Genomic DNA, 23,345 nt, shown 5'->3' on the forward strand with positions numbered 1-23,345 from the left:
AACATTGTTTACTGCAATTGTTTTTAACGGTTTAAATGGTTTAAAAATTAGTATTTTTTTTAAAAAAAATAGACAATGCTTTTATCATAATGTTATATTTTGTAATGTTTTTGTTATATTTCTTTATGAATGAACCTCCCAGAAAGCTTCGGCAATGACGCAGTAAAGAAATGAAATTAATTAATTAATTAATTAATAATAGTAATAATGCAGGCAATCAGCCATGCATGGCAGCTCACCTGGGGCTTGAGGAACCTACACAAAATGAGTCCCAAAAATAGGCTATGTAGTAGGCCTGGTAAGTGACAGGTTATGCAGACTTGCTTCAAAAACATTTTTGTAGAGGTCCTCCTTTCCATGTCTTCTTGTGTTTCCCTCTACCCTTTAGTTTGAACAAATCAAAATGATTGATGTGTTTATCAGTAAATAGATGCATGAAGATAAGAGCAATGAATATAAAGACAAAGCCTATTTTGAGAATAGTAAGCGTGTACTGTATGTTCAAGAAATGCAAGAAATTAATATAATGACAGCCAGGGAAAAGAAGAAATGTGATGCAGTAATAAGCTGATTTGTTCCACAATGCATTTAGGTCATTTATGAGATGAGAATCAGGTCCACATAGAATCACAGTAGAGTTGGAAGGGGCCTATAAGGCCATGGAGTCTGACCCCCAGCTCAATGCAGGAATCCACCTTAAAGCATACCTATAAAATCATAGAATAGTAGAGTTGGAAGGGACCTATAAGGCCATCGAGTCCACTTCTAATGTCAGCTAACAGTTTGTCTGTACTAGGCTTTTCAGGAACCCTGACCATATGGTCGTCAGGGTTTAGGTGCCTCTTTTCAGAAGTTCTCCTGGATGGTAGAAGTTCTACTGGAGCTGGAGACAGCAGGATATGATGATGGCAGAGTGGATCAGTGGGGCATAATCTTGCTTCCTCCTCCAGGTGTAGGTTAAATGTTTGGACAGAATGACCCCAAAAGTCTAAAGCAGTTTCACTTTTAAGCGATAAAGTAATACCTGGGTTTGACTGCTTACTTTTAAAACTGGGACGTAAATTGAGATTTGCAAGCCCTTATTCTTGTTGCTGTTGGAAATGATAATCTAGTTATTATAGTAGAAAGTACCCTGTAGCTATGGTAACTAAGAAGCTGAATTCCTGGAGAGGGCAGAAGACACAAAACGTTGCAAGTTCTCTTTCCACAGGTTGCAGAGAGAGAAAAAATCATGGTGGTTTTATCTCCACTGTCATTAAACTTATCAGACTGACACATTCCAGTATTAAAATGAGACTGACTTATTGATATTTTTTTTCATGCAAAATAATAATAATAATAATAATAATAATAATAATAATAATAATAATAATTTGTAATCACTTCCTTCCACTTCTTTTGTCTAGTCTTTGACTCTGCAGATTGGCTGAAGAATGTACACTTTATCTTTCTTGAAGTCCCACAGAAAAGTAATCTGCTATTCATTTTGTTTAAATACTTGGACAGTTGGTCTGTCTTTGTGTACTGTTATTACGCAGTCTGTGGAAGGAATTTCTGTGATAAAAATGGGGAAAAGTTAAAATACTTACAATTTACTATGTTAGTCTACAGGGCAGCTGTTTTCAGTCTCTATCAGTATTCTAAAAAGATTTTTAAATGAAGAGATTTATGAGATTATTTTAATTTTGATGTCCGTTTAATGCTTCATGCATTTTAAATACAACCTTTTAATAGTTTTTTGAGATTGAAGAATTTTATTTTATTTTATACTGCAGAAATAAATGTATACTCAGGAGACTGCACCATTATTACAGGTTTTTAAAATTCAGCACTTTTGCAGTACAGAGCTCGAATCAAGTAGCTCAGATGTATGTGTATCAAGTAGGGTGCTTCCAGTAAGAATGGGAAAACAGTCTATTTTAATTTTTAAGAAACTTTTTTTAATTTTTTAATGGTAGTGTTTAGAGGATTCTTCCCAGTGAGGGCTAGATTCCCCACCTCCAGTCTGAAGAGATACTATTTAGGAGCAGTAATCAATCAGCTGCAGTTACCCCTTACATCTATTGGACTGCTTTTGTAGCCAGGGTTGCCAGTTCTCCTGAGGTTCAGACCTTGAAACTATGGAGGCAGTGTCTTGGCAGGGGTGTACTTAGAATCATAGAATCCAAGAATGGCAGAGTTGGAAGGGGTCCAACCCCCTGCTCAATGCAGGGATCCACCCTAAAGCATCCCTGACAGATGGTTGTTCAGCTGCCTCTTGAATGCCTCTAGTGTGGGAGAGCCCACAACCTCCCAAGGTAACTGATTCCATTGTCGTACTGCTCTAACAGTCAGGAAGTTTTTCCTGATGTCCAGCTGGAATCTGGCTTCCTTTAACTTGAGCCCGTTATTCCATGTCCTGCACTCTGGGAGGATCGAGAAGAGATCTTGGCCCTCCTCTGTGTGACAACCTTTTAAGTATTTGAAGAGTGCTATCATGTCTCCCCTCAATCTTCTTTTCTCCAGGCTAAACATGCCCAGTTCTTTCAGTCTCTCTTCATAGAGCTTTGTTTCCAGACCCCTGATCATCCTGGTTGCCCTCCTCTGAACATGCTCCAGCTTGTCTGCGTCCTCCTTGAATTGTGGAGCCCAGAATTGGACGCAATACTCTAGATGAGGCCTAAGCAGGGCCGAATAGAGAGGAACCAGTACCTCACGTGATTTGGAAGCTATACTTCTATTAATGCAGCCCAAAATCGCATTTGCCTTTCTTGCAGCCACATCACACTGTTGGCTCATATTCAGCTTGTGATCTACAATTCCAAAATCCTTCTTGTTTGTAGTTTTGCTGAGCCAAGTAACCCCCATCTTGAAACTGTGCATTTGGTTTCTATTTGCTAAATGTAGAACTTGGCATTTATCCCTATTAAATTTCATTCTGTTGTTTTCAGCCCTTGTTGGGATAGGGGGCAGAGTACGGAGACTCAAGGTGAAGTCTGATAGATACAGATGTAGCAAAAAACTTCAAAATAGAAAGTAGCTTTCTTCCGTGTGTCTTGTACCTTGCTCTGAGGCGTTAGCTAGACCTAAGGTTTATCCCGGGGTCGTCCCTGCCTGCTCCTGGGATATCCTGTGTGTCATTTAAATGAACAGGGATGACCCCGGGACGATCCTGGGATAAACCTTAGGTCTAGCTAAGGCCTGAGATACAACTAAAATGAAACCCAAGTGAAGCCATAAAACGCCATAAAACTCTTCTTCAATTAGTCAGTTTAGCTTTTCATTCGAAGTGGGTTTGGCAGTGGGAAAGTAAGTTCTTCATGAGTGTGAAGTATTTGGGTATTAAGGATGAGGGGAGAAGTACTGAGAAAGATGGGGGATTTTTTCACTCTTAGTAGCATTTAAGTTTATAGACCACGTCTGTCCCTTTAGGTATTTGTGACTCTGTGGTTCTACTGTATGATCAAATCATGCACTTCAGAGGCTGATATAATTGAGTGCAAAGGTGAATTCCTTGGGGCTTTAGTTTTTTACCCATGTGTTTTTTTTGCCAGTATTGCTTATCTGAGAAGATTTTTTTAAAGAAGCAAATGGAACAATACTTCATCTGATTTATAGGTCCTAACAGAACTATGTTGTGATTTTTGGCAGGGGCTGAGGGTCAGTGGTGGTGGCTATATTTTTATTTATTTACTAGAGAAATGCCATTAGGATGGGCTGCTAGGATGTGAAGGGAGGCTATGCATATTGCAGAAACCTTTGGGGGGCGGGTGCACAGAGATATATGACATCATGCACGCACGCACGCACACACCACCACCACCACCACCACCAACAGGGAATCCTATCTAAGACAGTAGATGATAAATGTAGCTGATATAAAAGTGAATGGAAACTATTCAGTTACATGAAAGAAAGTGCACTTGAGGACAACATTGGCATCATGGCTGCATTCTGCCTCTGATGACTCCACTGTTCGTGGGAAGAGGCCAGTTGTACCTTCTTTCAACTATGTCCGCAACTGCAACTCATTAACTTTATTCCATATATCTGAAAAATGAAACCAGCCCATATCTGCACAGTCCTGCCCATTTTAAATTTGTTGTTGTTGTTTATTTATTTATTTATTACATTTTTATACCGCCCAATAGCCGAAGGTCTTTGGGTGGTTCACAAAAATTAAAACCATTAAGAACATAATAAAACATCCAACAATCTAAAAACCCAAATACAAAATACAATATAAAAAGCACAACCAGGATAAAACCACACAGCAGAAATTAAATACAGAATTAAAACAGCAAAGTTTAAATGTAGGTGTTAAAATACTGAGAAAATAAAAAGGTCTTTAGCTGGTGACGAAAAGAATACAGTGTAGGTGCCAGGCGGACCTCTCTGGGGAGCTCGTTCCACAGCCGGGGTGCCACAGCAGAGCAAGCCCTCCTCCAAGTAGCCATACTAGGTTCATACTATAGAATGTTGGAAACTGGTTTTTATGATATCTCTATAGATGGTTTAGATATGTCATACATGCTGATGTATTCCAAAGCCTCAAAACAAGTTATATCACTGTAAATCAATACATAAAAATATGTTCAAAACTTACAAAGCTTCTTAATTAAATCTGAGTCCTATTAAATAAATAAAAATGTAATGGTTTTGGGTTGGATTGGTCACCACAAAGTCAGTTTGCACATTGCAAATAACATACTGTTTGTTAACTGTGGTTGTTGGTAATGAACCAGGAGCAAGTGAACATGCTGGGTTCTGCCCACCTGCCCACTCCCACTGAATTAAACGTTCCATCCCTGTATTATCATGGAGCTTCACCAGACAGGGGGAAATCATGGTTCCCTACCGTCACTTCACTGCCCCCACTTCTGTCGCACAATACTTCCTATTTTTCAACTGAGAAGAAAGAAGAAGTAAATGATGACCACGTGACCCATTGAGTGGACATTTTTATTAGGGGTGTGCACGGACCCCCCGCTCCGCTTCACTTGCAGATCCGCCATTTTTCGGAGCGGGTCGCTCCGCCCCGCCCCCGCTCCGCCCACTTCCGCTCCGCTCCGCTCGGAGCTCCGGATCGGATCCGGAGCTCCGTTTTTGCCCCCCCATAGGCTTGCATTGAAAGCTAAAAAAGTAAACAACTTTTTTTCCGTTGAAGTTAGAAACCTCACGTTTGGCACCATGACACCTCATGGGCGTATACACACACACGCCAAGTTTCAAGGCAATCCCATCATCCCCTGATTTTTGGCGAATTTTTGAAAATCGGGCACCCCATTCACACCCCTTGGGATAGCTCCGTCAATTTGCATGTTAGAAACCTCAAACTCGGCACCAGGGCAGCTTATCCATGTGTCCACATGCACGCCAAGTTGCAAGCAAATCCCATCATCCCCTGATTTTTGGCGCGGCTCTACCCTCTAACGCACCTCCCATAACCCTAATTCACACCCCTTTAGATAGCTCCGTCAATTTGCACGTTAGAAACCTCAAACTCAGCACCATGATAGCTTATCCACGTGTCCACATGCACGCCAAGTTTCAAGGCAATCCCATCATCCCCTGATTTTTGGGGAATTTATGAAAATCGGGCACCCCATTCACACCCCTTGGGATAGCTCCGTCAATTTGCATGTTAGAAACCTCAAACTCGGCACCAGGGCAGCTTATCCATGTGTCCACATGCACGCCAAGTTGCAAGCAAATCCCATCATCCCCTGATTTTTGGCATGGCTTAACTCACCCCAAATTGTCCCATTCTACAACTACGTCAATTTGCACGTTAGAAACCTCAAACTCAGCACCATGATAGCTTATCCACGTGTCCACATGCACGCCAAGTTTCAAGGCAATCCCATCATCCCCTGATTTTTGGGGAATTTATGAAAATCGGGCACCCCATTCACACCCCTTGGGATAGCTCCGTCAATTTGCATGTTAGAAACCTCAAACTCGGCACCAGGGCAGCTTATCCATGTGTCCACATGCACGCCAAGTTGCAAGCAAATCCCATCATCCCCTGATTTTTGGCGCGGCTTAAACTTTTTAACTCACCCCAAATCAAGTCCCATTCTACAACTACGTCAATTTGCACGTTAGAAACCTATCCTTTGGTCCCATGACAGCTTACCCATGTGTCCCCATGGACACCAAGTTTCAAGGCAATCCCATCATCCCCTGATGTTAGGGGAACTTTTGAAATTTGAACACTCCAGTATGTCAGGGATTTAAAGTTGCAATTGCAGACAGCTCAATGGGGCCAGTTCCAAGGCAATCCCAACATGCCACGAGATAACCCTAAATCTTCTGGCACATTTGAAAAAGGGATTATTGAATTTGATAAAGTCTAAGTGAGCGCAGGAAGGACTTCTCCCCTTAGTCAAAGCAAGACACATACACCATCGCTGCAAGGCGGGAAGGGGAGAAGGGAGGGAAAGCAGGCAGGCAGCATGCATTGTAGTGCCGCAAGGATGGCTTGAGCACTAACGCATAGCAAACCAACCCATAAGTGGGCGCAAAGTGAGGCAAAGATGGCTGGTTGTTTCTTTCTAAGCCAGCAGTTACGCCTTGAGGGGCACAGAGGAGGACGACTGGGAGCAAGCGTGCCGGAGGGTGCTGGCCACGAACCGCAAAGCCCATCTCCCAGGCACCAGGCGGGCAGAGCAGGCGAGGAGTCAGTCCTGGCAGATGCCCCACCACAGCAGCACCCCGGGGGAGGCGGGCAGACAGGCAGGCAGGCATGGGTTGGCGGGCCCAGAAAAGCTGGTACCTTGCACAAGTAAGCCATAGATCTGTGGGGGAGTCAGTCCCAGCAGATCCAGCTACCTCACAAGGATGGCTCCCAGGCAGGCGGGCAGGCGCCTCCACTGTAGTGGCTGTGCTCAACTCGGCGGGCGCACTACAAGACGAGTTGAAGTGAGAGCTCACTTCTCAGGAAATGTAGTGGCTGTGCTACGGGAGATCGGTGGACTGCTGGAGCTTAGCTTTTTCTCTGAGGGGAAGTCCATGAGTTGAAGTGACAGCTTGCTTCTCAAAGACAGGGTTACAGCGGAAGAGGGGTGGGACGAGACCGGGGAGACAAGCTCGACCAGTGACTACTACTAATCCCCACATCCTGGAGGACCACAGCATCCCACACAAAGTGGCTGTGGTGAAGTCAATGGCTGTCATGAGTCGAAGTGAGTGCTGACTTCTCAGGAGGAAACTTAAACTGTCCCTAGTATGCACTAAGTGGCTGTGCTATGGGAGTTCGGTGGACTGTTGGAGTACCAGCCACAATTGGGGAAGTGAATGAGTTTCAGTGAAAGGTTGCTTCTCAAAATCAGCACACAGATCAAGGACTCCATTTGATCCCCGAGCTATCTAAAGGGTGACCCGTGGACTGCTGGAGTTTTCCTCCGGTTCCCGGTGGCTGGGATGGGTCTCGGCTTCTCAAAGCCATGGCACTGCTGCATATGCAGTGCAGCTTCTCGAAAGAGAGCTGTCCCACGGAAAAACGGTGCATTACTGGAGCTTAGCTTTTTCTCAAAGGGGAAGTCAATGAGTTGAAGTGAAAGGTTGCTTCGGAAGTCTATGGCTTTCATGAGTTTCAGTGACAGCTTGCTTCTCAAAGAGGGCGTTACAGCGGAAGAGGGGTGGGACGAGACCAGGGAGAGGAGCTCGACCAGCTGCTGCGACTAATCCTCACCCACATCCTGGAGGACCACAGCATCCGCAGTAGTGGCTGTGGTGAAGTCAATGGCTGTCATGAGTTGAAGTGAGTGCTCACTTCTCAGGAAAATTAAACTGTCCGTACACACTAAGTGGCTGTTCTATGGGCGATCGGTGGACACCTGGAGTACCACCCGCACATAGGGGAAGTCCATGAGTTGAAGTGACAGCTTGCTTCTCAAAGATAGGGTTACAGCGGAAGAGGGGTGGGACGAGACCGGGGAGAGAAGCTCGACCAGTGGCTACTACTAATCCCCACATCCTGGAGGACCACAGCATCCCACACAAAGTGGCTGTGGTGAAGTCAACGGCTGTCATGAGTCGAAGTGAGTGCTCACTTCTCAGGAGGAAACTTAAACTGTCCCTGTGCAGTCAGTGGTTGGGGAGAGAGGCACGGCCAGCTGTGCCTCCACCGTAGGGGCTGTGCTCAAGTGTCTGAACTTGGAGTCGAAGTGAGAGCTCAAAATTGCTCCATATGAGACTGGGGAGAGAAGCTCGACCAGCTTCTGCTACTAATCCTCACCCACATCCTGGTGGAACAAAGCATCCACCGAGAAGTGGCTGTGGTGAAGTCAATGGCTGTCATGAGTTGAAGTGAGTGCTGACTTCTCAGGAGGAAACTTAAACTGTCCCTACGCACTAAGTGGCTGTGCTATGGGCGATCGGTCGACTACTGGAGTACCACCCGCACATAGGGGAAGTCCATGAGTTGAAGTGACAGCTTGCTTCTCAAAGATAGGGTTACAGCGGAAGAGGGGTGGGACGAGACCGGGGAGAGAAGCTCGACCAGTGGCTACTACTAATCCCCACATCCTGGAGGACCACAGCATCCCACACAAAGTGGCTGTGGTGAAGTCAACGGCTGTCATGAGTCGAAGTGAGTGCTCACTTCTCAGGAGGAAACTTAAACTGTCCCTGTGCAGTCAGTGGTTGGGGAGAGAGGCACGGCCAGCTGTGCCTCCACCGTAGGGGCTGTGCTCAAGTGTCTGAACTTGAAGTCGAAGTGAGAGCTCAAAATTGCTCCATATGAGACTGGGGAGAGAAGCTCGACCAGCGACTGCTACTTATCCCCACATCCTGGAGGACCACAGCATCCGCAGTAGTGGCTGTGGTGAAGTCAATGGCTGTCATGAGTTGAAGTGAGTGCTCACTTCTCAGGAGGAAACTTAAACTGTCCCTGTGCAGTCAGTGGTTGGGGAGAGAGGCACGGCCAGCTGTGCCTCCACCGTAGGGGCTGTGCTCAAGTGTCTGAACTTGAAGTCGAAGTGAGAGCTCAAAATTGCTCCATATGAGACTGGGGAGAGAAGCTCGACCAGCGACTGCTACTTATCCCCACATCCTGGAGGACCACAGCATCCGCAGTAGTGGCTGTGGTGAAGTCAATGGCTGTCATGAGTTGAAGTGAGTGCTCACTTCTCAGGAGGAAACTTAAACTGTCCCTATGCACTAAGTGGCTGTGCTATGGGCGTTCGGTGGACTGTTGGAGTACCAGCCGCAATTGGGGAAGTGAATGAGTTTCAGTGAAAGGTTGCTTCTCAAAATCAGCACACAGATCAAGGACTCCATTTGATCCCCGAGCTATCTAAAGGGCGACCCGTGGACTGCTGGAGTGTAACCTCCCTCACCCTCAATTGGGGAAGTGAATGAGTTTCAGTGAAAGGTTGCTTCTCAAAATCAGCACACTGATGGAGTCACCCAGAGGTCCACAGCCTCTATGTAGTGGCTGTGCTGAAGTCAATGACTTCCATGAGTTCAAGTGAAAGGTTGCTTCTCAAAGGCGAGGACTCGCCTGTTTGCTTCTCAAAAAACCATACTTCTGGATCAGGGAGTACGTCTTCCACTCCCAGGGCACTCCAAAGGGCGACCCGTGGACTGCTGGAGAGAGGCAGCCTGGCTAGTGGTGGTGGTGGTGCCAGGCATTGCCTTGCCCCCTGCTTGCACCTCACCTAAACGTGCAGTCAATCATGGACAAACGGTTGTAAACCGCCCAGAGAGCTTTGGCTGTGGGGCGGTATATAAATGTAATTAATTAAATAAATAAATAAATAAATAAATAAATAAATGGAGTCTTTTGGAACTGGGTGGAAAACTATCCGGATGAGTTGACTAAGCTGTACCGGACGCCACAGAAATGAAATGAACTCAAGTGCGGTGCTTTGCCCTCACAGTCAGTCACACACACGCACGGTGACAAACTCTGCCTAGTGCCTACAGAGAAAAAACCAGCCTGCCTGAACTGTAGTGTGCCTGCCAACCCAAGGAGGGGTGGAATTAAAGGGAGCCTGCCTGTCACTCCCACGAGGGCTTGAGGGTGGGGTATCCCAGCAGGGGGAGATTGCCCTTCAGAAAGACCAGCTGCTCCACCAAGTCCGGCTCCAAGCGAGAGCGGTGAGGGGTCACTATGTCGCCCGCCATAGAGAACACCCTCTCGCTTGGAACACTGGTGGGTGGGCAGCTGAGTCGATCCATGGCCACCCGCGCCAGGTCCGGCCAAATCTGAAAACGGGATGACCAGTAGGCCAGGGGGTCCATGGAGGAGTCCTCGATGGGCTCTGACAGGTAACGCTGCACGGTGGTTGCAGCGTCATCCTGGCTGGTGGCTGGGGAGGGTCTCTGCCCAAACACGGTGTGCAGAGCCTCTTCCCAATACCCCTCGCCTGTGCTGCTGCTGGGAGGGATGCAGGTGAGGCTGCTGCTGGTGCTGCTGGTGCTGCTGCGGGGAGGGGTGGCCTGCTCCTCTGCCTCACTCTGCCCCACCCTCTTGGCCCATGCCGCCCGCACTTCGCCCACCAGCGTTTCCACCCAGTGCTGCCTGCTATTTGGCCCACAAAGCCCATCCTTCACACGAGGGTCGCACATGGCTGCCAACATGTGGACCCTGTCGGTTTGGATGGGCTCCAGCCTCCGCGTCACGCCGTCCCTCAGCCTAGTCACCGCTTCGCGGACCTCGGGCTCGAAGCGCCTGCCGGTGACGGGATCCCTGTACTCCAGAAAGTCGCCCATCTGTTTCTGGAGATGCCTGCATACAGGGATCACCTGGCTGAGGAGGGCAGAGCTTTTGCTCAGGGTCTCGGTGGCGTTCAGGAACGGCTTGAGGACCGCCACCAGCTGGGACATGGCGTCCCACTGCTGCTTGCCCAGGTGGTGGACGCCCATGTCCCTGACCCTGAACAAGTCGTGGATGGCACGCTGTTGCTCCACCATCCGCTCCAGCATCAGGTAGGTGGAGTTCCAGCGTGTCACCACATCCTGCACTAGCCTGTGCTGCGGGAGATTCAACTCCTCCTGCTTCTCCCGCAGCAAGCGACTGCCCTTGACGCTGTGGTGGAAATGGCCTGCCACCTTTCTGCAGCTCTCCAGGAGGTTACGGATCCCGGACAGGGGACCGAGGTTGGGCTTGCTGCTGCCCATCCCAAGGCCATCCCTCACCACCAGGTTCAAGACGTGCGCGATGCAGCGGACGCCCTCGAATCCGCCGTCGCGCACCGCCTTCACCATGTTGGCTCCCCCGTCCGTGACCATGTAACCGCGGGTGACCTTCTGCCCAGCTAGCCACCCATCCACCATGCGGTTCATGGCCTCCGTAATCTCCCCTGCCGTGTGGGACTGGTCCATCACTTGCGTGTGGAGGAGGGCCCAGCAGTAGCCCTCCTTGCCAGTCCCTGTAGTGCTGGATCCTTCCTGCCCCACGGCTGCCCACCAGTGTGCCGTCAGGGACAGGTAAGCGTGCACTCCGCCCTCGCTGGACCAAATGTCCGAGGTGAAGTGCACCATCCGTGCCTCTGCCTGGCACAGACGACCCAGCACTAACTCCCTGCAGGAACGGTACAGGGAAGGCACCACCCGCCTGCTCAGGGTGGTGCGACACGGCAGCTTGTAGTATGGCACCACAAGCGCCATCAGCCTCTTGAAGCCTGCGTTGTCGACGAGGCTGAATGGCTGGTCGTCCAACGCCACCATCTCACCGATTGACGTGGTGATCTGGGAGGGCGTTGGAAAACGCCATCTTGTGGTTCCATACTTCCCCCACCCCATTTCCGGCAGGGTTGCCTGCCTAACCCTTGTGGGGATGGGAGATGGAGAGCTGAGACTGGAAGTGCCAGCAGCAGCAGCAGCAGCAGCAGCAGCAGCAGCCGCCGCCTTCGGCTTTCCCCTGGAACCAGTCGCCTTGCCCGCCTCTTTCCCCAGCAAGACCGACTGGTGCTGCCTCTTAAGATGCATCTTCATGCTGCTGGTTCCATAATGCCCTGTCGATGAACCCCTGCTTAGGCTGAGTTTGCAGTGGCGACAGACAGCAAAGCGGGGATCCGCTCCCAACTCAAAGTGGTCCCACACGATGCTTGTCTTTCGTTTCCGTGGTGACACCACCAATTGCCCGCCTGAGCTCTCTGGTGTTGCCACAGAAACAGGGGTGTGGGATGAGACTGGGGAGAGAGCCTCGGCCTGCTGCTGCTCCTCCTCAGCCCCCACATCCTGGAGGCCCACCGCCTCCTCCTCCTCCTCCCCCCCCTCCACTGTGCTGAGGACCTCGTCTAGGTCCATCATCGGGCTCGTGGGCTGAAAGGAGAATGAAGGAGTTGGGGATACTCCTCCTCCTCTAATGGCACTGCTGCCACGTGCCTCTTGCAAACGGGCACTTTTCCCATTCCCACCCTCAAAAAGAGAACGCCGGGCACAAGTTGCAGAAGAGAGTGGCTCTGCCTGCTGCTTGTCCTGCTTCTGTTTTGGAGCAGTCAGCCAAGGAGTTGCCCGTTTGAGTTTCACAGGAGGAGAGGAAGCCTGCTTACTGCTGGCAGACTGAGCCTTGCTGCTTTCAGCACGCCTGCTTCCTCTTTTCATGATGACTAACAAAATATTAATACTACTAATACTATGTATAAGGTACTACTAAGAATATGTATAAGAAGATATAATATGTTTAAATGTAGGGAAATGGGACAAGAACAATAAAATATACTACTACTAATATGTATGAGAATATACTAATATATATATATATATCTACTACTAAGAATATCTACAAGAATATAATAATATGTTTAAGAATATTACTAATAAATGTAGGGAAATGGGACAAGAAATGGGACAACCACTACTATAACAAGAACAAAATATGAATACTACTACTACTAATATGTATGAGAATGTATACTAATAGACTACTAAGACTATGTCAAAGAATATAATATAATATGTTTAAGAATAGGGAAATGGTGTGCGTATGCTTTCCCCAAAATGCTCAATCTGTGGCTGCCTGTTGAACTTGACAAAAGCAGCCCACTCCGTCGAAGTTACACAGAGAAGAAAAAGAGAATCCAATTTTTTTGGTATATTTGGTATATAGAAGATAGAAGGAAACACAATCAGGATTTAAGAGAGGGGAGGGGGGAAAAGAACCAACCACTACTATAATATGTATGAGAATGTATACTAATAGACTACTAAGACTATGTCAAAGAATATAATAATAATATGTTTAAGAATAGGGAAATGGTGTGCGTATGCTTTCCCCAAAATGCTCAATCTGTGGCTGCCTGTTGAACTTGACAAAAGCAGCCCACTCCGTCGAAGTTACACAGAGAAGAAAAAGAGAATCCAATTTTTTTGGTATATTTGGTATATAGAAGATAGAAGGAAACACAATCAGGATTTAAGAGAGGGGAGGGGGGAAAAGAACCAACCACTACTATAAGAAGAACAAAATATGAATACTAATATAATATGTATGAGAATATATACTAATGGACTATGTGAAAGAATATAATAAAATATGTTTAAGAATATAAATGTAGGGAAATGGGACAAAAACTGTGTGTATGCTTTCAAAAGAAAGCTTTCACAAAAGCAGAACAGTCAGGCTTTAATACAGGGAAGGGGGGGGGGGCAACCAACCCAACCAACCCAACCACACACTCCAAAATTCAAAAATAAAGTTTATATTAAATCAAAGTAAGGGGAAAACACAGGGCAAACTAAGCTACAAGTCAGAAAGAAGCAAACAAACACACACACGCGCCAAACTAAACCTATATTAAATTAATCTATCTCCAAAGCAGGAGCACTAGCTAAGTAAGTGTTCCCTCCACGAACGCCAACCCACAAAGAGACACAAAACAGAAAGTTCTCAGGGTGGGTCTGCCTTAGTCCCCCCTCCAACGCTGGGATTGGAGGAGGATGCTTTCTGAGGAGATGAATTCTCATCAGGATTGGGAGTTGAATGTGCCTGTCATCGCTTCCAAAAAAATAAAAATAAAAAAATAAAAAAAACCCAAACCCCGATTTTTAAAAAAATATTGCACGTGAACCACAGCACGCAGAAAGTTGAGAGTGGTCTCAAAATGACCCCCATCCACGACTCTCTGTGCACAAGAATTTTCAGAACGATAGCTTAAACCCCCCCCCAGTTATCCCCGATTCTTTCCCTCAATGCAATCCTATGGGCGAAAAGCCGAAACGGAGCCCCGCGGTTGACCCTATTTTTAAAAAAATATTGCACGTGAACCACAGCACGCAGAAAGTTGAGAGTGGTCTCAAAATGACCCCCATCCACGACTCTCTGTGCACAAGAATTTTCAGAACGATAGCTTAAACCCCCCCCCAGTTATCCCCGATTCTTTCCCTCAATGCAATCCTATGGGCGAAAAGCCGAAACGCAGTTTGAGCCCCGCGGTTGCCCCGATTTTTAAAAAAATATTGCACGTGAACCACAGCACGCAGAGAGGTGAGAGTGGTCTCAAAATGACCCCCATCCACGACTCTCTGTGCACAAGAATTTCCAGAACGATAGCTTCAAAAACAACGTAGTTATGCGCGATTATTTGCCGCAATGCAATCCTATGGCGAAATGTTTTCAAGATGGCGACCGGAGCGCTCCGCCTGAACTCGGAGCTCCGAAAAATGGTCGCTTCTCTTCGCCTTGCTTCTAGGGGGTCCGCGGTCCGCTCCTACTCCGCCTCTGGGTAAGGCGGAGCAGGCCAATCCGCTACTGCTTCTACGCTCCTAATCGGAGCGGAGCACATCCCTAATTTTTATCATGCTGCTTCTCCTGCACACAGCAGGAGATTGTGGCAAGTTCTGTTTTTAAAAATAAATTGGACTTACTGGGTTCTTGGCCGGTGAGATCACATTACGCCATTCCTTTTACAACTTCATTGGCTGCCAGTCCAGGTCCAGGCCCGATTCAAAGTGCTGGTATTGACATTTAAGGCCCTAAACGGTTTGGGGCCAGGTTATTTGAAGGAACGCCTCCTCCCATATGTACCTGCCCAGACCTTAAGATCATCTACAGGGGCCCTTCTCCGTGAGCCCCTGCCAAAGGAAGTGAGGCAGGTGGCTACTAGGAGGAGGGCCTTCTCCGCTGTGGCACCCCGGTTGTGGAATGAGCTCCCCAGAGACGTCCACCTGGCGCCTACACTGTACTGCTTTCGTTGCCAGCCGAAGACCTTTTTATTCTCTCAGTATTTTAACACTTAATTTTAACTTCAATTTAAATTTTACTGTTCTAACTCTGTATTTTAATCTTATATCAATTTTGCTGCATGGTTTTATCCTGGTTGTGCTTTTTATACTGTATTTTGTAATTGTGCTTTTAACATGTTGGTTATTTTATTATGGTTTTAATTTTTGTGAACCGCCCAGAGAGCTTCGGCTATTGGGCGGTATACAAATGTAATTAATTAATTAATTAAATTCTTTTTTTGTTATGGGAAGAAGGCCAGAAAGAGTGAGAGGTGGATGGCATAATGAACAGGACTTGCAAAAATCAGTGAGTGCCCAGTAACGAATGTGCTATAAAACACTGATCTGATGATCCCCATGGTCTCCAAACCCAGAACTGGAGATTGTGTGGAGGAACAACTCGGACTTATAACTCAAGAACAAACTGGAGTTACAAGTCTGGGTTGTTCTGTTGAGTTATGGCTTTAGAAGCTGTTTAGTTATTTCACAGACTGGGTTTCTGGCACATAACCTTTTGTGTTAAGTCTCTGTCTGGGCCCTACAGAGACTAGCAGAGATTACAGCGGTTCTCAGCCAAGTCAGCAAAGACGTGAATTAAGACAGAGATTTATGTAGGTTAAAATAAACCTTTTTTACTGGCAAATAAATATATAATTTAGTTATGGCAGTACAGATACAAATACTTACAAACGGTCAGTCAATACAGCTCACATGAGGGACATGGAAGTTATACAGGAACTTGAAAATACATTTACTTTTATAGACAACCTGTACAATGATGCAACTCCTTGCAACCCTTAATTGAAGACAATCAGTTAGACAATTATTCAATTATGACACTCAATGTCCAGGTGTAGAGTTGACCTTTAAGTTTCTGCTGAGTCTTCTGTTCCTCCAGATCCTCAGCAATTAACAAATCAATGGAAAACATAACCAGGATCTATTCCAGGATCCAACACCCCTTCTTATGTTTACACATTGATTAACAATAACACATTGTACAGTTATTTACACTTTTTCCTCCCTGAAACCTAACGTTTCACAAACTTCTCTGTGTTTGGTGGGACCTAGTGGTTTTTGAACATGTCTGCAAGGTTTTCTTGTGTTTCACAATAAGCTAACCTCAAAACTCCACTCTCTGTGTGATTTTCACGTTTTGAAACTTTATGACTATGTGCTTCAACTTTAACTGTCACTGGCTTCTCCACCGAGACCTTAAAGTCCTTTATTAACTGGATTAGCCAAGTAACTTCACCACACACCAGCACAATACTTAGCCTCACAGGAAAACGCCACAAACTCTTGCTTCCTATCTTTTCAAACGTCATCACAAACCTGCTGAGAATGGCAACAAAACAGACAAACAAAACTGTTCACTAAACATAACAACATTTCTCACCACCAAATGATATAAGCCTGAAGTTGCTAAAGCTGTTTCTTTGCAGGTTGCTTCACATATCCATTTCCATGGGGCTTCCCCCCCCTTTGCATTCCTGCATTCACTTGCTTAGCAAAAACTTTTGTCATCTGCTTGATCATATTTTTTTTTTCAATACCTAGGAAAAACTCTTTTCAACAACAAGGGATTTTACGGTTTGGAAGAAAATTCAATTTTAAACTACCTCCTTAACTTTTCTGGTGACCAGCTGAGGTTTGAATTTCTTCACCCTGTCTCTAACTGCTTACATTTAAACACCCTGCAGTTTAGAGATTTTTGCCCTACTGGCAAACTCGCTTCTTCCTTAAAGACTCCTTTTTCTCTAAGGCTATCTAGCTCCCTTTGCTTGGCACATTCCCACTGTTGTCTCTCTAAAGAATTCAATTTCTTCACATCAGAATAGGAATTAGGCTCATAATTTACATAACAAGCATCAAAGCCGTACCTTTTAGGAGGTATGCCTTTATTTGCTCTTTGAGAACGTCTAGGAACTTCTTCCTGCTTCTCCTGCTCTGCTAACTCTTGAGCCTCTATACTCAGACTGGTCACTAGCAACTCAGGCTCTTGCCTGCTATCTAGTTCCACCAGGACTTCCGGGTTGTCGTGCACCTCTCTCCAGTTTTGCTCACTGAATCTAGCTGATCTGGAGACTACTATCCTACCCCCTTCACACAGGAACCGCCAGCTATTGTACTCATAACCAACAAATCTCATTCTGATCCCCTTTGGAGAACTTTGCTGTCTCTGTGAAAGTGGAACATTTACAATTGCAAAACTCCCCCAAGTTCTTAAGTGCTTGAGGTTTGGTCTTTTGCTGTAAAGTAAAGAAAAAGGAATGTTATTAATGGATTTAGACCAAGTCCTGTTGCAAAGGTAATTAGCTGCCACAAACGCTTCTCCCCACAATTGTGGCTCTGCCTTTGCGTCTTTCATCAGGCATTCCATCTTCTCCTTTAAAACGCCGATCCTCCTTTCTATATTTCCGTTTTGCCACGGGCTCTTCGGATTACAATATTTATGATTTATGCCAGTCTTTTTACAAAACTGCTTGAAATCCAACGACTGGAACTCTCCTCCTTGATCCGTCAAAAATTCCCGGACTTGCTTCTGCAGATTTCTCTCTATAAATTTAACCCATTCTTTCACCGTGCTTAAACATTCTGATTTGTGCTTTCACAAATACACCCACGAGAAACGGGTCTTATCATCTAAAATGATTAATGCATATCTGGCTTTCCATAGCTTTCAGGAAAAGGGCCAGCCAAATCCATATGAATCAATCCCAGAACATTTTTATGCCGCCAGTCTCTGACACGTGGAATATTCATAACTTTAGACTTAGCAATTTTGCATATAGAACAATCAAGGTACTTCTTGCACCCCTGAACTTTTACTCCCTCTGAAAAACTCAGAGTTTTCTTCAGAACCTTAAAACTTGAATGTCCAAGTCTTCTATGAAATAAATGGATGCAATTGTCATGATTAGGCACATTTTCATTAATTTCCATACAACCTGCTTGTATTTCTGAAACTCCTTCCTCATTAGGATTGCCATCTATGAAATACAATCCATTTTTCAGCTTTCCCATTCCTCTTAGGAGTCCATGCTTACGAATAAAGCATTTGTCTTTTTCAAAAGACACACAGAAATCCTTTTCTGTCACATTGGAAACTCCTAGAAGGGAAAAATTCAAACTGGGAACAAACAATGCATTCTCAAAGCACTCTTTAAAAAAAGGTAAGAAGCACGTTCCTTCCCCAGACGCTTGGATCTTCGTCCCATCAGCCAGCGCTATAGACTTTTCAGATGAGTCCCTGAAGTTCCGGAAAAAAACATGTCTATTAGAAATCACGGTAGAACAAGCCGAGCCTATGAGCCAGTTGTTGCTCTTTCCTTCCGCTTGCCTGCAGAGCTGACTTCTCACTTCTGCCGTGACTAGCTGCGCTGATTTACTCTTCCCTCGGGGTTTTTCTTCTTTGTTGGGCTCTGATTGTAATCTGACTCTACAATCCTTTTGAATATGCCCCAATTTCTGACATCTGAAGCACCGAAGAAACTTTTTAGGCTTGGACTTTTTCAAAGTTGAAAATGCTGACTCCTCCTCCACCTTCTTCACCAAAGCCTTAACCCCTTCATACCCAGACCATTTTGAAAATGCGTCTGGTTTGTCGCCTGAACTGCTTTGGGCTTGCTTTCTTAAACTTTTCTTTTGATGTTCTTCTATCAATCTCCCAGATATTGTATTTAATGTCATGTCCTGGACTCGCAATGCTTCTAACGTTGTCACCAGCACGTCCCAAGACGGTGGTAAACTGGACAAAACCACGTACACTTTCATTTCATCTGTTAAGGGTAAGCCCACTGCACTTAAACTTTCAAAGCAGTCTCTTAATTTCTGCAAATGAGCTTTTATGTCTTCTCCCTCTTTCATAAGTGTACGGTAAAGCTTTCTTGTTAAGCTTATTCTAGCTCCTGCGGTCTCTCTGACATATACAAGTCTGAGTTTAGTCCAGATAATGTCAACAGTGTCTTCTCTGCTTTTATAAGACAGTTGATTGTTCCTCATAGACAAAACAATGTGAGCTTTTGCCCTCTCAGCGCGATGTCCCCACTCGCGTAACTCTGCTGCATTCAAATCTTCTGCTGGGGCATTTATTACAATTTCCCACAGACCAAGATTTCTTAGGCTCATTTCTATCTTAAATGACCATGACATATAATTTTCGTCTGTAAGTAACTCAATAGGGACAGTGTTCCCAACATTTAATGCCATAATTTCAATTTAACAGGTTGTTTCTTGTTTACAACCCCTTCAGTGGTTTAATTTCTCTCAGGGCCTGACCAGCTATCCAGATTCAGATTCCTCAGTGCCCTCTTAAATTCAAACCACTCTTGCCAGTCCTTCTCCGTGTGATTTTCCAGACACCGCTATCCGAAATAGCTTCTGGTTGTCTGTTCCAATGACTTTTTCAAAGACGCTCAGGAATTTAATCAACCATGGCTTAATTCTTCAGTCCTACTGCACTTGCTGAGAAAAACTCATGCGTTATGGCTCAGCTTGGGGTACTGGGCCCATAACCTGTTGAGTTATGGCTTTAGAAGCTGTTTAGTTATTTCACAGACTGGGTTTCTGGCACATAACCTTTTGTGTTAAGTCTCTGTCTGGGCCCTACAGAGACTAGCAGAGATTACAGCGGTTCTCAGCCAAGTCAGCAAAGACGTGAATTAAGACAGAGATTTATGTAGGTTAAAATAAACCTTTTTTACTAGCAAATAAATATATAATTTAGTTATGGCAGTACAGATACAAATACTTACAAAACGGTCAGTCAATACAGCTCACATGAGGGATATGGAAGTTATACAGGAACTTGAAAATACATTTACTTTTATAGACAACCTGTACAATGATGCAACTCCTTGCAACCCTTAATTGAAGACAATCAGTTAGACAATTATTCAATTATGACACTCAATGTCCAGGTGTAGAGTTGACCTTTAAGTTTCTGCTGAGTCTTCTGTTCCTCCAGATCCTCAGCAATTAACAAATCAATGGAAAACATAACCAGGATCCATTCCAGGATCCAACATGTTCATCCTCCAGTGACCTCCAATTCTGGGTTCCGATGTCATGATAAAACAACCAAGGAATTGATCATACCAGGGTTGTTTAACTCAGTAGAAGCAGTCAGTCAGGAGCCACTACACTCTCTCAGTCCCACTCATTCCTAGTTACCCAGGGTTTGTTAAAACCTGGGTAGGTTTATGTGCAAACTGGGCCATATTGTACTTGTCTTGAGCACCACATTGCATGTGGTACTAAGCAGCCAACTTTGGAAAAAGGGTCGGTGGATTGAGGAGCCATTAGGGAGCCCATTTCCAGAAGAGGAAAAAAATGTCAGGAAGGAAATACAAGTCCCAGAAGGTCCCAAGAAGAGGAAGAAAGTAAATACAGAGAGTGGGGAAAAAGATTTGAGGTGAAAAGCAAAACAAGAGAATTTCAGTGCTAAGACTAGATAAAACCTCTGTCCTCTAGGGCTGTTTCAGGGATTCACAAATTTTTGTTAGGCTTTAGTAGGGTGACCAACTGTCAGGGTTTCCTCGGATTTGTCCTGGTTTTTGTTCTTTCCATGGTGTCAGGGGGGATTTTCTATAATTTTCAATAATGTCCTGGAATGACACACCTTCCTCTTTAAGGCCGCCATTAGCAGGAGGGAGTGACATGCTTTCTTGAGGCACATCATTCCCCCACCCCGAGCTCCAATTGAGGTCTTAAAGGGGAAAGTGGGTCATTTGTGGACGTTATAGAAAAGGCCCCAATTGGAGTGGATGGTGGTGGTGCAGAATGAAATCCTTTCCCTCCTCCACTCCAATCGGGTTCTTTAAGGTGGCGGGGGAATAACGTACTTTCTGCAGGACTCAGAAAGCTGCTTCCACACACACACACTAGGTGTCCTCTTTTTTGGTTTCCCAAATATGGTCACCCTAGCTTTAGAGTCAGCCATTATTTGCAGTCACCACTGATCCTTCTTCTCCCGCTGAGTTCTCTAGCACACACAGAACCCCAAAGAGGAGCAGGGCAGGTCTTGCTTTTTGCTGGTTTTAAAAAGTTCAGAAGCTAAACAAGTTTCTCAGTGCCTCTGTTTGTCCCCTGATGTCTGCTGCGAAGGCCCCAATCCTCCCTGAGTTCTTTGCATATGTTTATGAACTCAGAAGCGGGAGCAAACCCCATTGAACTCCTTGAGACATATTTACAAGAAAAACATGCCTAGGATTGTGCTGTAAAGAAGAGAATATACACCATACAAATAGTGAGCAGCATAATTCCACGATTCTTTGCTTTTTTTTCAGTGTCCCTTTTTATATGCCTCCTTTTTGCTGTCAAGCTAAAGCAATGGCACTTCTCTGCATGCCTGTTAGATTTCAAGTATCACACTTTAGGTTTCTAATTAAGAAATTAATTAAAATACTATACAGTTTACTGCACAGTCTATCAAGAGTGGGGCAGTTTACAAGATTTTTTTGTGTTAGGTGTACTATAAACTCTACAGACGTACATAATCATATTCACACTGATATTAAAAGTTCTCCTTCAGGAACATATCTAAAAATTATTGAGAGGCATACGTCGTGAAGTAATTGTTTGAGCAGGAAACCTGGTGATAAGAAACTGAAATTTTAAGCACCAAAGACTGACACTGAATCTGATATGAGCATAGAAAATGCCTACATAGAGGGGGGTGGGGGAAGATTAAAAAGTATGATGTGCTAAATTTACGTGCAAGTTAAAAAGGTTGCAAAGTAACTTATCACTTTAAAAAAATCTTCTATTTAAACCCCCCAAATGCAACATCTGAAGACTCTCAAGAGCAACCTGGATTTTTTCCCCTTTGTTGCTGCATTAGCTGATTTATGAGCTAAAATATTTGGCCACAGAAAGCTCCAGTGAAGCAGATTTTAGTGGATATAAACATAAAAGTTGATTTTTTCTTGAAATGCTTTCAAAGTACATTTTTGCAAGAATTTGAACTAGACTTAAGTCCTTGTCATATGAGCTCCTGTTTAGTATATTGTGAGACCCTTTGCAAATCTCTCAATAGATCATGCAATGGAAATTGTTCGAGGGGTTTCTGATTTGAAAGTATGTACCCCAGGATGGCAGAACATTTAAAATGGAGTCCCTTTCTGCATGCTCTGCATGTGTGAGAAATCAGCGCATGGTGTGGCAATGGTGCACAGTGCTATTAAAATCCGCCTGGGACTAAAAATCTTGGCTGGAATTAAAATTCCACAGAGGAACAGGTTGAGGGCTGCGTAAAGAACCTGACTGAAAAAAATGGAGCGTGAGGCATAGAGTTGGAGAAAGTAAGACTGGAACTGTGTCCCAGTGGCAGACTGTAAGTGGATAGGTAATGGGCCATGGAACTAAGGAAGTATAGAGTGATACGTTTAGCTTCTGATAAGAGAAATCTGCCCGTTGTGACTTCTACTGTTATGGCATTATTGTGGCCAGGCATATGGATAGTGTCATCAAATAGTTTAGTCACTAAGTGACACAGAACTTAGTTGTATCTGGGATGGGGTCAGAAGTTTCCTGTCACAATTCTTGTTGGAGAGAGATAATAGCATTCTTCTGTAGCTTCATGGCTCATGCGTCCTTTTCCCTTTGATGACTCCAGATGACCCTAATGGGTGAGGAGGACCAAAAAAGCAGTGTGTGGGTGAATTGCACATACTGCTTTGAACTAATCTGCCAATTACTTCATTATAGGCTTCTAGTTTTAGTTGTTATCATCTTATTCCAGCAGGGTTTGTGTTATGCACTGTTGTGAAAAAGTTGCATCTTAAAAAAAAAAAAAAAGTAAAGGCAACAACCAGAATGCCCATTCTGCCATGCCCGGCCAAAGCCTGGGCATAGGGAGGGATTTGCGGGCGGGGCAAGAGAGAGACGTGCCCACCTTGCATTGGGCAGGATTTCGCACCACTGGGCGGGGAGGGATTTTGGTCAGATTAAAAGCGGGCCACATACATCCAGAGGGATTTGAATGGCGAGCATTCATAGGCACTGTTCCAGTGATAGGTGATTCCCGAGGGCTCCCAGTGTTGAGCCTTGTGGCTGGGCTGGGGGATAAGGACCACCTCTGAGGCCGACGTCTCTCACCCAGGGGCATGGGTTGGGGGTGACAAAGGAAGGTCTCCCTACCCCATCAGGGGACGGCCAGTAGGGTGGCGAAAAGCACAGCACCACCC

This window comes from Elgaria multicarinata, chromosome 10 (genome assembly GCF_023053635.1).
Source record: "Elgaria multicarinata webbii isolate HBS135686 ecotype San Diego chromosome 10, rElgMul1.1.pri, whole genome shotgun sequence".
NCBI classification, from domain to species: Eukaryota; Metazoa; Chordata; class Lepidosauria; order Squamata; family Anguidae; genus Elgaria; species Elgaria multicarinata.